Raw genomic sequence first — 13,663 nt, forward strand, 5'->3', positions numbered from 1 at the left:
GAACACTTGACAGATTCAATTCAGTCTTCAGCTTGGTGAACTATCCCTGCATTCTTTGAAGAACTGACACCTGTGTGATATATCATACCTGTGGGATATGTAGAAATAGGATTTTGTGAAAACTGGCCTTGTGTTTTGCCACTTCAGAATAAATAACACATGTTCTACCAATTGAAATTAGTCTGCAAGACATTCAGAGCAACAAATTTTAACCCCTCACCATGTAGCAGAGTGCCAGGCAAATCAGGTGGCTATAGAGATTGGTTTATAAGGTCACACATGACTCATATCCGCAGCCCTGACTACTGGAACCAAAGCACACATCAAAGTCTAAACTTTCAAAAGGAAAGAGCTCTTTAATTCAAATATTAATGACATGGTGGAAAGGCTTCAGAAACTCAAACCTAGAGACACCAACGTTAATGTCCATCCTTGTCAAGGCAGTTGAGAGCATTCAAGTTTTCTCCAAACAGAGTCCTCTTTCTAATTGCAGCTCAAGAAATCCTCATGTGGATCTAAGCAGCATTCTTGAGAATTTGAGTGAGTTTTCTCTGCCCATCACCTTCCATTTTCACCTTTAGCCTGAGCCCTGGGTCCTTCCCATTATCAGGCTGGGATATATGATTGTGTTTGCTTCTCCCCCCCCCCCCCCCCCGTCCAGAGTGTGTCTATCCCATCCACCTCAGTTCTTCATTAGGGGAGGTACTACCTCTTGCTAATAGAGACAGCATCTCACTTCCAAAGGGATCTAGAGCAGCTGTCCCCTGGAGGTCCACCACCCCATTCATGATCACTTACTGCAGCTAGACCAAGAGGTTCTGAATGATGACTCTAGGGTCCATTCTGATTTTTGAGATCAGGTGCTTGGTTCGTTTCTGTTGACCTCAAGTGCTCCTGCTTTCATATCTCACTCCACCCACATAACTGTTTCACGTGGTTCACTGTAGAAGATGTCAACTCTCAGTACGAAGTTTTACCCTTTGTCCTCTTAACTGCTCCGAGTGTCTTCACCAATTGCACAGCAGGGGTTGCAGTATACCTTTGGTGTGGAGCAGGGGTAGTCAAACTGCGGCCCTCCAGATGTCCGTGGACTACGATTCTAGATGTCCATGGAATTGTGGTCCATGGACATCTGGAGGGCCGCAGTTTGACTACCCCTGGTTTAGAGGGACACCTCCCTGCCTGTGCCCCTCAAAGAGCTCTACGCTCCGCCACTACCAACTGGCTAATGATCCCTGGCCCTAAAGAAGCCCGCCTGGCCTCAACTAGAGCCACAGCCTTCTCTGTCCTGGCCCCCACCTGGTGGAATGAGCTCCCAGAGGAGATCAGGGCCCTGATGGAGCTAAAACAGTTCCACAGGGCCTGCAAAAAGGAGCTCTTCCGCCAGGCATTTGGTTGAGACCAGGTGACCAGTCCCTGCTCCCTCCATCCCAGAGATCCACCCATGCATTCTGCTCTGGACCTGTTTTCATCGTTATACTCTGTTACCTCTGTTATAGTTTAAGGTTAATATTATTATTATTATGAAAAACTAAGTTCCATGTACTGTTTTCTACCTTTTATGTAAACCGCCCTGAGCCTCAGGGGAGGGCGGTATATAAATAAAATAAATAAATAAAATAGAAGAATCACAATCCTCACACTGACAACTGGATCCTGCCAATGTCATCTTGAGTTTGTTGTTTTTTGTCATACCAGGATGGCATTATGTTCTGAGAAGACCCCTGCAATTCATTGGGGCTCTTCCGGATTTGGCCGTTACCTGAACTTACCTGCCTTCAGACAATGTCAGGATTATGGTTTTCAATATGGTCGTCAACAGAAGAGTATACAAGATACAATCATCAAAGGCTATATCTATTTAATCGCAAGCATATCATTACCCAAGGCATGTTCTGAATAAAGAGGAGAATAAAGAGTTTAGATTGGGCATGGGTTAAGTATCTCTAGGATCTGACCCTAGTTGTCACACAGAGAAGATTCAAAAGGCAAGCAGGTTTATATAGGAAGCTGAATGAGACCACTATCAAGTCAATATTGTCTAGTGAGACCAAAAGCAGGTCTCCAGGTTCTTCCATGCCATCTTCTACCTGATCCATTTATCTAGAGACTCCAGGAATCGAACCTGAAATCTTTGACAGGAGCAATAGCTCCTTCTAGATCTTTCAGCTAAAACGAGCACTTTGCTTGTGAACAAATTGGGAGCCAACCGAGCTATTTTAATAGTAGCACAATAGCCAGCCCAGTTAATCTGGCTGCCATATTCTGGACTGAATCAAGTTTCCAAACAGAAAGGCAACCCATGTACAATTTATGACAGTAATCTGGGCAGGATTATCCTTATCTAGGAGGGGCTGTAGTTGGCATACCAGTAGCTGGTCCAGCACCAACTTTGGACTTCTAGGCTGCCATGGCAACCATGGGATTGTCTTGAGTTGTTATGGCTCCAACACATGCATTGATCCGCTGTTTTCTCCTGAGCAGGTATCTGGTGGGAAAGAAAGAAAACCTTTGTCAGGGTCAGAGTGTTATCTGCTAAAGGCTTAAGGGGTCTCACCCTCTCCAGTCTGCAGAGATGGGGGCCTAGTTACGGCGAGAGCTCATGAAGCCAATTGGTTTCGTGAATGATTCCTGCGCTACCGAAACCTTCATTTATTGTACATTCATTATGATATTTAACAACACTGGAGTATCCTACAATGTGCGTTAATGGCACAGCCATCATTAACTATCATTAATACATCTAACGGCTGTTATCTGTTAACTCTGTGTGACACATTGGACATGGTACAAAAATGAGAAGTTTCCAGCTTCCTAAATGAGAATTTCATATCTTATTAATCTTGATCATCAAGGAGAGCTAGGCAACGGCCATTAGTAAGCTTATTTTACGCTAAAGTGCTTAGAATCAGATTAAGCTGTAATGGCTGCCTTCATATGCTCCTTTTTAAAAGGGGATAATTTAAGGGAGACTAACACTCTTTCTCAAAAGTGTTGTACTTTTACGTGGACTTCCCATAGTGTCTGGGTGATCATTCATAATGCGTTGTCACAGACGGGAGGAGGAGGGTTGCAGTAGATGTGACTGCAGAAGCCAGGAAGATCTAGTTTTTTAAACGGTTCCAAGAAATTGTTTTGGAGGGGATTGGGTTGTGCGAGAGGCCTGGGAAAGGGGAAGGGGTGTTCAGTCCTTTCCTCCTTTCTTGATCTGAGCCTCTCTGCTTTCAGTTTGCATCCCCCTCCCATGCTTTTGTTGGTCCTGCTAAAGTAACGGGGAAAAATCGTTCCTGTAGGCATCAAGAAAGCAAAAGTGATGCATAATGGGGATTTGTGCACCTGAGAAGCTGATGATGGAGAAACTGAATTTTAAAAAGATTTTCTGTTCCTTGGCTCAGTCATCAACCAAAGTGGGGGACTTCAAATCCCCCCCCAAAAGGGAGGTTGATACTAGGAAGGGCAGCCATGAAGGAGCTGGAACAAATTCTGAAGTGTAGGGATGTGGTGATATTGACCAAGACCAAGATAATTCATCCTATGGCATTTTCCAACACTGTGTATGGAATGTCGAAGGAGAAGGAGGAGAAGGAGGTGGTGGTGGCAGTGGTTCTTACATGCCGCTTTTCTCTACCAGGAGTCTCAAAGCAGCTTACAATCGCCTTCCCTTTCCTCTCCCCACAACAGACACCCTGTGAGGTAGGTGAGGCTGAGAGAGTATTACTGCTCAGTCAGAAAGCTGACAGAATCATAGAGTTGGAAGGGGCCATACAGGCCATCTAGCCTAATGGATCCTGCTCAATGAAGGATCAGCCTAAAGCATCCATGAGAAGTATCCATTCAGCCACTGCTTAAAGACCACCAGTGATGGGGAGCTGCCCACCTCCTTAGGCAGCCAATTCCACTGCTGAACTGCTCTGTGTAAAAAAAAAAAATTCCTGAGATCTAGCTGGTACTATTCTACACATAGTTTAAAGCCATTACTGTGCGTCCTGTCCTCTGCTGCCAAAAACTTTAAATTGGTTCGTTTGAAATGTTGTGTTGGAGGAATGGTATACAGATACCATGGGCCACCAAGGTGACAAATAAGTAGGTTCTAGAACAAATCAAGCCTGAACTCTCCCTAGAAACTAAACTGAGGCTATCACATTTATGACATTTATGAGAAAACAAGAGTCACTGGAAAAGAGAATAATGTTAGGAAAAGTTGAAAGCAGCAAGAGTAGAGGAAGACCAAGCATGAAATCGATTGACCCATCAAGGAACGCATGGCCCTCAGGTTGCAAGACCTGAGCAGGACTGTTAACAATTGGACATTTTGGAGGTCATAGATTCATAGGGTCACTGTAAGTCAGGAGCATCTTTGTGGCACGTAACATATACATGTGTATGCTGTCTTCCCCTTTTGGTCAAGATATGAGCTTTCAGTGTGCATTCTGGTCACCTAGTGTGCCTTATTTACTCTTTCACTCTGATGTTTTCTAACATATGAGCATTGAATGGTGCTACTGGATTGGTTAAGTGAGCAATTAATATAATTTGGACTTCATTATTCCGTTCAAAAGACCTGGCACAGAATTTCAAGGCTTGAGGAAGCTGACTCCAGAACGGAGAGTGAAACGGGCCCGAAACTAGCCAGCATCCCATAGTGCAAACATTTGGGCATCACTCCTTTGGATGTCTGGACAGTCTGGTTTAAGAAGAAGAAGAAGAGTTGGTTCTTATATGCCGCTTTTCTCCACCCGAAGGAGGCTCAAAGCGGTTTACAGTCGCCTTCCCTTTCCTCTCCCCACAACAGACACCCTGTGAGGTGGGTGAGGCTGAGAGAGCCCTGATATAACTGCTTGGTCAGAACAGTTTTATCAGTGCCGTGGCGAGCCCAAGGTCACCCAGCTACCTGCATGTGGGGGAGCGCAGAATCGAACCTGGCATGCCAGATTAGAAGTCCGGACTCCTAACCACCACACCAAACTGGCTCTCAGTCCTTTAAGGACTGTTACTTCTAATAGGGTTTGTTCATGAATTAATTCATTCATTCATTAATTTCTATTTCTATACCACCCTCCCTTGCGGCTCAGGGCGGTTTACAGAAAGCATTAGATGAGTAACAGTACAACGTTGGTTTGATCAGTGTATCAACAATTATATCATCATCTGAACACCGCCCGTGGCGCCACGGGCGCCACGGACTAAATAAAAGAGTAAGGCGTTCTGGGGCGGGATGTGTCCGGGATGAGGAAGGGTCCGGATTGGACCCTTCCTCATGACAGACAATCGGAGGGAACAATCGGCAGGCGCGAAGCGCCTGCCGATTGGTCCCTCTGATTCCCAGCCCCAGCAACTGCGAGCCGCGCGCAGCGCGGCTTGCAGTTGCTCCTGGCCTGACGCCCGAGGGAACCTCCGAGGGAACCTCAGCAGAGTGCAGCTTCCCGGGGCTCCCTGCCCAAGAGAGCCATCACAAGAGCCAAAAGAGAGCCAAAAGAGATGCAAGCGATGTCCTCTGTGTTTTCCGGCAACATTCCTCACATTGCCGACTGTAAGGCATTAAAGCATTTTAAAATGGGGGGGGAGGGGGGCGAAAGGCAAACAGCCTCTCCGCCTAAAGCCCGCTCGAACTGTCGCAGAAAGAAAAACAAAACTGGGCTGCGGACTTCACAATCCAGAACCCTCCAAGGAGTGGGGAGGATTCGGGGCACGGCGAAGCTCAGGAGGGACCGCAAACTCGCACGGCAAAGCGGAGAAAGAGGCCCCGATCTTCCCACGCAGGCCGCAGCCCCCGCGCACCACCCCCTCACCCCCAACTTACAATGGTCTCCGCCATGTCCTCGCAGCCGCTCCCGGCTCGCTTCCTGCCCCGGCTTCTGCAGCGCCGCCTCTCGCGTTATTGTGCAGCCAACAAGGTTCCAGGAAGAAACAGTCCACCAGCGGCCCTGCCAGCCAGCGGCCCGATGTGCAGGCGCGGCTCGCAAGCGCGGCCGGGCGCGGCTCGCGGGCGCGGCCCGGGTGCGGCCCAATGCGCGGGCGCAGCCCGTGCCGGTCCCCAGCCTCAGAAAGGTTGGGGACCACTGCATTACAGAGTGCACAGATTTCAGAGTGCACAATGATTTCAGTTGTTAGCCAGGGCTGCCTACTTAGCATTGTGGAGTGCAGCTGCCCGAGGGAACCCTGCCCGAGAGAGCTGCCGCCTGCCCCAAAAGAGAGCCGCCGCCCGACAAGGTCAGTTTCTAGCGCCCGCTGTATTCGGCATACAGCGGGCTTTATTACTAGTAATATATAATATCATAATATAACTTAACACATTCAGGTGGCGATTATGAACCAAGTTCCATAGAGTGGGTTTATATTGCATAGTTATACATTGTGTGATACTACATTGTGTTATATTTCTGATTTGTGCCTGCTACACGGGTCAGCTTGGGCTAATTTAAGTTTCAGGCTTCCCCCCCATGGGCTGTCCAGGGCTGTCAAGAACCTTCAGCGTTGAGAAGGCCTGATACAGGGCATTTAAAATCAAGTTTGCTATTCATAGTCAATACCAGCCACAGTTAAATTATTAAGTATGTTACTTAGTAATAATAACCGTGTGAATTCTTACTAACTCACTTCCTTCTGGATCAAGGGTACTTGCTTTGGTGGCACCGCATTTTATATAGCTTTCTCCGTTGAGAATTTTGCGTTCGGCATCTCCATTTCCCTCTGATTTATGTGGAAGCATTCAGTCAGGGGAAATAATTTTTTTTCACATTCCTTTTTATTATATATAAAGTTTAGTCAAGCAACTGTAAGAGCAACAGCAAGTCAAAATGAAGGTATACATAACACCCACTGATCCATCACCGATCACATTGAGAACAGTACATACGGTCAGTTGTACGTTGTCTCAGAGGCTGATACTCCATTTTTAGTGGATCTGTTAGGCTGAGAATTAACACCCACTCTCAAGGAGCATGTGGAGTCTGGCATCGGTGCCATATCCCAAATTGTTTTGAACTGCTCTGCTAAAGAGAATCTTTCCCCCACTTGGAAGCAATACTAATCTGAGCAGCAGTAATCAGATTTATAATTATCTCCTTGTCTTACTTATTACTACTTCTTTGTCATTTAAATGTCCATGAAGGGAGGGAACCCTGAGGTTCCTTTTTTTTAAAACTGCTTTCCCTGAATGCCTTTCTTAGGTGATTGAAGAAGGCTATGGTAAAGGGCAGCCTTTCTTGGCTTTTTTACTGTTGAGAAACCCCTGAAACATGCTTCAGGCTTAAAGAAACCCCAGAACTGGCGTGATCGTGCAGAATATGGTTGGGAAGCAGAGCTGTAGACATGGCCCACCTGGGGCTCCTCCCCTTCCTACCCCTTGCAGGACATCATTGGCCATTTTTGGAGGGGTTGGTCTGCATAACCATATATGGTTTTATCACCCTATAAATGTTTAACATTTTTTTAAATAAAACATATACACACACATATACAGACACACACACATATATGAATATTTAACTAATCAACTAACTCCCACCCATTCAGGAAACTCTTCCAGGTCCATCAAGAAACCCCAGGGTTTTACGAACCCCTGGTATAGTGCATGTGTTTCCCACAGAAAGTCCAAGAGTAAATCCTGGCATCACTTTGGTCTTACTGTATGGCTGGAGGGCTCATGACGTAGCAGCCTTCCTGAGCCTAAGACTGTTTTTACTACTACTACTACTACTACTACTACTACTACTACTACTACTACTATTGATGATGATGATGATTCATTTGTAACCCAACCTTCCCCACCGTCTCAGGGCAGATAACATCATCCTACAAACAATAACATAATACTCATAAATAATCATTAATCCTAATTTCACTATATGCCATATTAAAATCATTTTGTTCCAGAAACCACCTCCTCTCTAATGAGAGGAGGTGATAATTTAACAATGAGATTTTATGGTAAATCAACTGATGTTTTTGGGTAGGGAGGTCCCATTCCTATCCCTGGCGGAACTGTCCTGAATCTGCAAAACCCTGATCTCAGGGAACGCATTTTTCCAGGCCGATTTAACCTCTTTGGGGCCTGGGATCTTGAGCAAATTCCGCTCACTAGATCTTGTTTGGGTCCAGTTTGTGCGTAGATGAGTGAGATCTCCTCGAAATCGATTGGTATGCCACTTTGAACTCTGTGAGAGGGGAAAGGCAGAATATAAACCAATTTGCTTTTTGAGAAAGACCCTTCTCCACCCGGTATCCTAGAGTCACAGTTATCAAATAGTCCCACAGAGCTAGACAGATTGGTGATCTGGTGCTGTATCAGGCAGCTTCATAGGTAGTGGGTACAGGGATGCTGAAAAGTGCTCCGTTGAACAAATAGTCTGAACATTTTTCCCCCCCTCTCAAACCCAGTAGCACACCAAGTGGCCAGCTGGCCCGGTTACTTACAAGGAAGTCCTCAAAACAGATTTCACTGAGAGGCAGCCCTTTGTCTCAAGGGCCTCGCCTTAGATTGTTTCAAACAGCTAGGAGCTTCAGTGGTGAAACCTTTTTCTTCTGAAAAATCCTCTCAGAAGCTCTGTTCAAAAAAGAAAAGAAAAGGGACTAGGAAGAAAAGAGTGGCAGAAGTTGGAAGAGAGAAAAGTCTTTTCCCTTCAGAGACGACTGCACGAGGACTTGTCAGAGAGAAACTGTCAGCCTCCCCAAAATGAGGCATTTGAAACACTCTCTCTGAGAAGAAAAGATGGCATGGTACTTGGTTGCCACCCATTCAGGCCTACAATGGGTTTCCTTCCTAAGGGAGAGTTTCTCATGTATTTTTGGCTCTCCCAAGCTCAGTAAATATCTAGACATCCTCAGAAAAGAAAGACAAGTTGCTACTTATATAAATACCAGTGCCCTTTTCCAAGGTTGGAAGGTAGTTATTATAATGCCATCTGCCATAAATTGCAATAAAACCACATAAATGTTGCCATGGAAAAAACTTGGAAGTGCGTTGGCAGGAACCCTTCTGTCACCAGCAATATCTCCTCAAAAACTGGGGACCCCCAGTGAGCAACCCGAGCCATAAATTGATCTTTCACCGTACTTACTGCTTCAGGGATGTCCTGGAACTCCATCAAGCACCTTGATATTTATTGAGACCAGTTAGCAGGTATGCCCCTGTATTGAAAGTGTGCATGGGTCTTTCAGTGTGGTCATGTATTGTGGATAACGTTCAGTGGCTAAGAGTGAATAAGATGAAACTAAACTCTGACAAATGGTGGTAACTGCATTTTGGGAGGTCTTGGGAGACTCTGCTTTTGATGGGGTCCAGCTGGTACTGGCTTGCTAAGTAAAGAGTCTAGGACGGACTTTCTCAAGTTTTTTACAGTTGCGAAATCCCTGAAACATTATTCAGGCTTCGAGACACCCCAGAAGTGGCACGATCATGCAAAATAGGGTTGGATAACATAACTGGGTACTTGCCTACCTGGGGTCCCTCCCTTCCCTCTCCCTCCAGGCCCATCACTGGCCATTTTGGGAGTGGGGGACAGATCAACATGTTCATATATGGTCATATCAGCTGATAAATGTTTGACAAATTTTAATTAATTAATTTTAATTAATTAATTAACTCCCGCCCATTCAGGACATCCTTCCAGGGCCATCAAGAAACCCCAGGGTTTCATGAAACCCTGGTTGAGAAAGCCTGGTCTAAGAGCTATACTAAAGGTAAAGGTAAAGGCATCCCCTGTACAAGCACCGAGTCATGTCTGACCCTTGGGGTGACGCCCTCTAGCATTTTCATGGCAGACTCAATATGGGGTGATTTGCCAGTGTCTTCCCCAGTCAGTACTGTTTACCCCCCAGCAAGCTGGGTACTCATTTTACCGACCTCGGAAGGATGGAAGGCTGAGTCAACCTTGAGCCGGCTGCTGGGATCAAACTCCCAGCCTCATGGGCAGAGGTTTCAGACTGCATGTCTGCTGCCTTACCACTCTGCGCCACAAGAGGCTCAGAGCTATACTAGATCCATCATTATTACTGAAAAAGCAAGTTAACTTACATGCAAGCTTTCTTTTCTCTTCATTTAGCCCAGAAGATGGCTCCCTACCATGGGAATTTATTCAGTGGTTCCCTTGAGACTAGACTACCATAATGCACTCTGTACACATCTGCCCTTAAAATCAACTTGGAAACTCCAGTTGTTATGGAATACTGCACTCTGCTTAATATTAAGCAGTAGGCAGGGCATGCACATCACACTTGTTCTGCAGACACTTCATTGGTTACCAATCAGTGATGAGGCTCAATTCAAGGGACTGGCTATCAAGAAGAGTAGCCCTTCATCAGGAGTGGTTTAAGGATTTGTGGGGCCCATAGCACCAGAGCCAGTTTAAGAATTCGCAGGACCCTAGCATAGTACAATTGCTGTGTAAAGGTAAAGGTATCCCCTGTGCAATCACTGGGTCATGTCTAACCCTTGGGGTGACGCCCTCTAGCGTTTTCATGGCAGACTCAATACGGGGTGGTTTGTCAGTTCCTTCCCCAGTCATTAACGCATTACAATTGCGGTAGGAGCAGCCAAACTGGGGGGCAGAGGGACCCATGGTGGGAAAGTTTCCTTCCCTCGCACCACATGGGGGTCCCTGGAAGTGTCCCTGGACCTGAAAGTGGGGGTCCCTGGGAGTGTGGGGCTCATAGCATGTGCTCCATCTGCTTCATGGATATGATAGATAATAATTTCTATGATTCTGTGGTCTGCTCCATGGATAAACCGGCCCTGCCCTTAATGACCTTGAAGCCACATATCTGCACAATTGCCTCTTCTGCTGTGCTCTAGAGTGAAAACTTAGCTTATCCAAGGAAAAACCTTGACAGTGCCACCTTACAAAAAGGGTGCCTGTTCACGTACATTTTGTGTGATGGCTCAAAACTTGTGCAATGACCTGCCTGAGAACATTGGATAGGCTCCTATGCCTGTGTCATCTAGAAGAAGACGAAGAAGAGTTGGTTCTTATATGCCGCTTTTCTCTACCCGAAAGAGGCTCAAAGCGGCTTATATTCGCCTTCCCTTTCCTCTCCCCACAACAGACACCCTGTGAGTTGGGTGAGGCTGAGAGAGCCCTGATATCACTGCTCCGTCAGAACAGCTTTATCAGTGCTGTGTTGAGCCCAAGGTCACCCAGCTGGCTGCATGTGGGGGAGTGCAGAATCGAACCCGGCATGCCAGATTAGAAGTCCGCACTCCTAACCACTACACCAGTGGTGTAGTACAGACTTTCTCAACCCTGGTTTCTTGACGGCCCTGGAAGAGTTTCCCAACCAGGTGGGAGTTAATTTATTATTATACGTTTGCTTAAGTTTGTTAAGAATGTATTGTGATTCGACCATGTGTGGTCATGTCAACTGCCCCCCACTCCCAGAATATAGCCAAGAAGGGGCCTGGAGGGGGTGGGAAGGGGAGGGCGTACACACAGCTATGCTTCCCAACCATATTCTGCATGATCATACCACTCCTGGGGTTTCTCGAAGCCTGAAGAATGACTCTGGGGTTTCTCAATGGTAAAAAACCTGAGAAAGGCTGATTTAGTAGAAGGTATGAAACAGGAGGGCATTTTATAAAGGGATGAGAACGGTAGCAGATTTCAGCAGTCCAGAACAATTTCCCCTATGGTGGAAGACATTGTCGGTATCATCTTGCTTACACCACAGTCTTCTACCGTGGTGTTTCCGCTTTCCAGCTTGCTTATAGTAAACCTTGCCTTAGGCAGTACGTTGTTCACACTCGTTTCTCCTTCCGTGATCCTAGTCCTATTGCATTATTCATCGATTGTCACTGTGTTTTCTGACTGCATCATTTCATATTCCGTAATCTGCCTTGAGTCTCGGTGAGAAAGGCAAGCTATTAATAAAGGAAATAATAAAAATAAAGAAATAATAGTGCTTTGAAAGGGGATGTAACAGATAAGTGGTGGGTAGGTCGATCGGTGGCTACTAGCCAGAGTGACTAAAGGGGACCTCCAAATTGAGGGGGGCAGTAAATTTCTGAATGCCAGAGCCAGAGATAATATAAGGAGAAGGCCTTGACCTTTGTTCCCTGCTGGATCCCCAGAAGGACTGATTGGCCACTGTGTGAGACAGGATGCTGGACAAAATGGGCCACTGGTCCGATTCAGTAAGGCTCTTCTTTTGTTTTTATGGTCTTATGAGATGTGATTTCATTCCAGCCATTTTAACTAGCCTGTGTTTTACTTCACTTTCCTCCAATGGAAACTCTCGCAGGGCGTGCTGGCACAACTTTAGAACATTGGCTAGGAACAATAGCAGGTTAAATGCTCCCTGGCTACATTTTATAGGGTCTTAGAGTATTTCAGCCCTCAGTCATCCCTCTCTTCAGCCAAAGTCATGAAAACCAAAAGAAAATATTTAAAAACAAACTTAAAAAAATGTTAAAAACCACCTCAAAGGCAATTGTAAGCCGCTTTGAGACTCCTTCGGGTCGTGAAAAGCGGGGTATAAAAACCAACTCTTCTTCTAAGTATACTGGTCAGTTGATTGATTTCACACATTGGGTTGGATCTACCAGGAGCATTCTTCTGAGATCTGGGAGAGCTTTAAAAACAAAATGATCATTAGGATTGGAGCGGGAAGGGGAGGGGGTGACAGCGCTGCAGCCTTAAAGAGGTACCAGGTCCATTGGCCTCCACTGCCATAAGTAAGAGAGGGAGGAAGAGCCATTCTTGTTCACTTCCTCTCATGGCTGCAGCCTCCCATCCCAGGAATTTGGAGGCCAAGGCCAAGCAAGTTGAAGAAGGGGGAGGCAGCTTCTTTGAACTGCTTTAGGATACTTTGGGCTGATCCTGCATTGAGCAGGGGGTTGGACTAGATGGCCTGTATGGCCCCTTCCAACTCTATGATTCTGTGATTCTGTGAACTCTTCCGGTGGACCCTGCCGCTTTTTCCGGTGACCCAATGGCCTCTTCAAGCAGAGTGGCGGATTAGTAGCTTGGGGTTAAATCCCCATGTACGCCACAGAAGCTCTCTGGGCAACCATGGTGTAGTCATTCTCTTGCAGCCTAACCCGACTAACAGGGTTGTTGTGAGGATAAACTGGAGGAAAGGTGAGCGATGCAAGCTGCTTTGGGTCCCCATTGGGGGGATAGGTGGGGTATAAATGTAGTAAAATAAATAAATTACCATGGTGCCCCGGGCAGGCAGGTAGCCAGTCGGCAGCAGCTGCAGCTCCCGGGTCCTTTCCAGACCGATCTCCCTCACAGACTGCGCGGCTGGATTTGCAGGCCTCCTCCTCTTTGTTTTGCCTCCCGCCCAAGATTAGCGATTCTTCCCGTCCTCCCGAGGCTACCGTGTTGGGCTCCAGTTCTGTTTCATCATAGCAACCATTTGGATGTTAAAACCTTTTCAAGAAAATCAAGTCTACCCTCCCCTCTCCCCCCACCCCACCCGGCGCCAGCCAGCATCTAGTGATTTTTCAAATACTGAAGCCATCAGAAGAGCCGAAGAAGCTGATTAACACCCCCCCCCCGTCAAAAAAAAAATACATGGGGCGTAGGGGGGGGGCACCCATGGTGGTAGAACTTCCCAAATGTATTTTTCCATGTTGAACTGCCATTGACATCTAAAGTCCCTGCCATGCTGTTTTCCTCCACACTCCAGCAATCAGGACATCCAGCAAACCCATAAAAATCCAAAC

General features: G+C 46.5%; 1 protein-coding gene across 5 annotated transcripts in view; it reads left to right on the forward strand.

Annotated features, from left to right (window-relative positions):
- Positions 1–13,663, forward strand: part of AGAP1 (ArfGAP with GTPase domain, ankyrin repeat and PH domain 1) — a 380,857-nt gene that overhangs the window by 207,430 nt on the left and 159,764 nt on the right. The window lies entirely within an intron of this gene.

This window comes from Paroedura picta, chromosome 1 (genome assembly GCF_049243985.1).
Source record: "Paroedura picta isolate Pp20150507F chromosome 1, Ppicta_v3.0, whole genome shotgun sequence".
Taxonomy (NCBI): Eukaryota; Metazoa; Chordata; class Lepidosauria; order Squamata; family Gekkonidae; genus Paroedura; species Paroedura picta.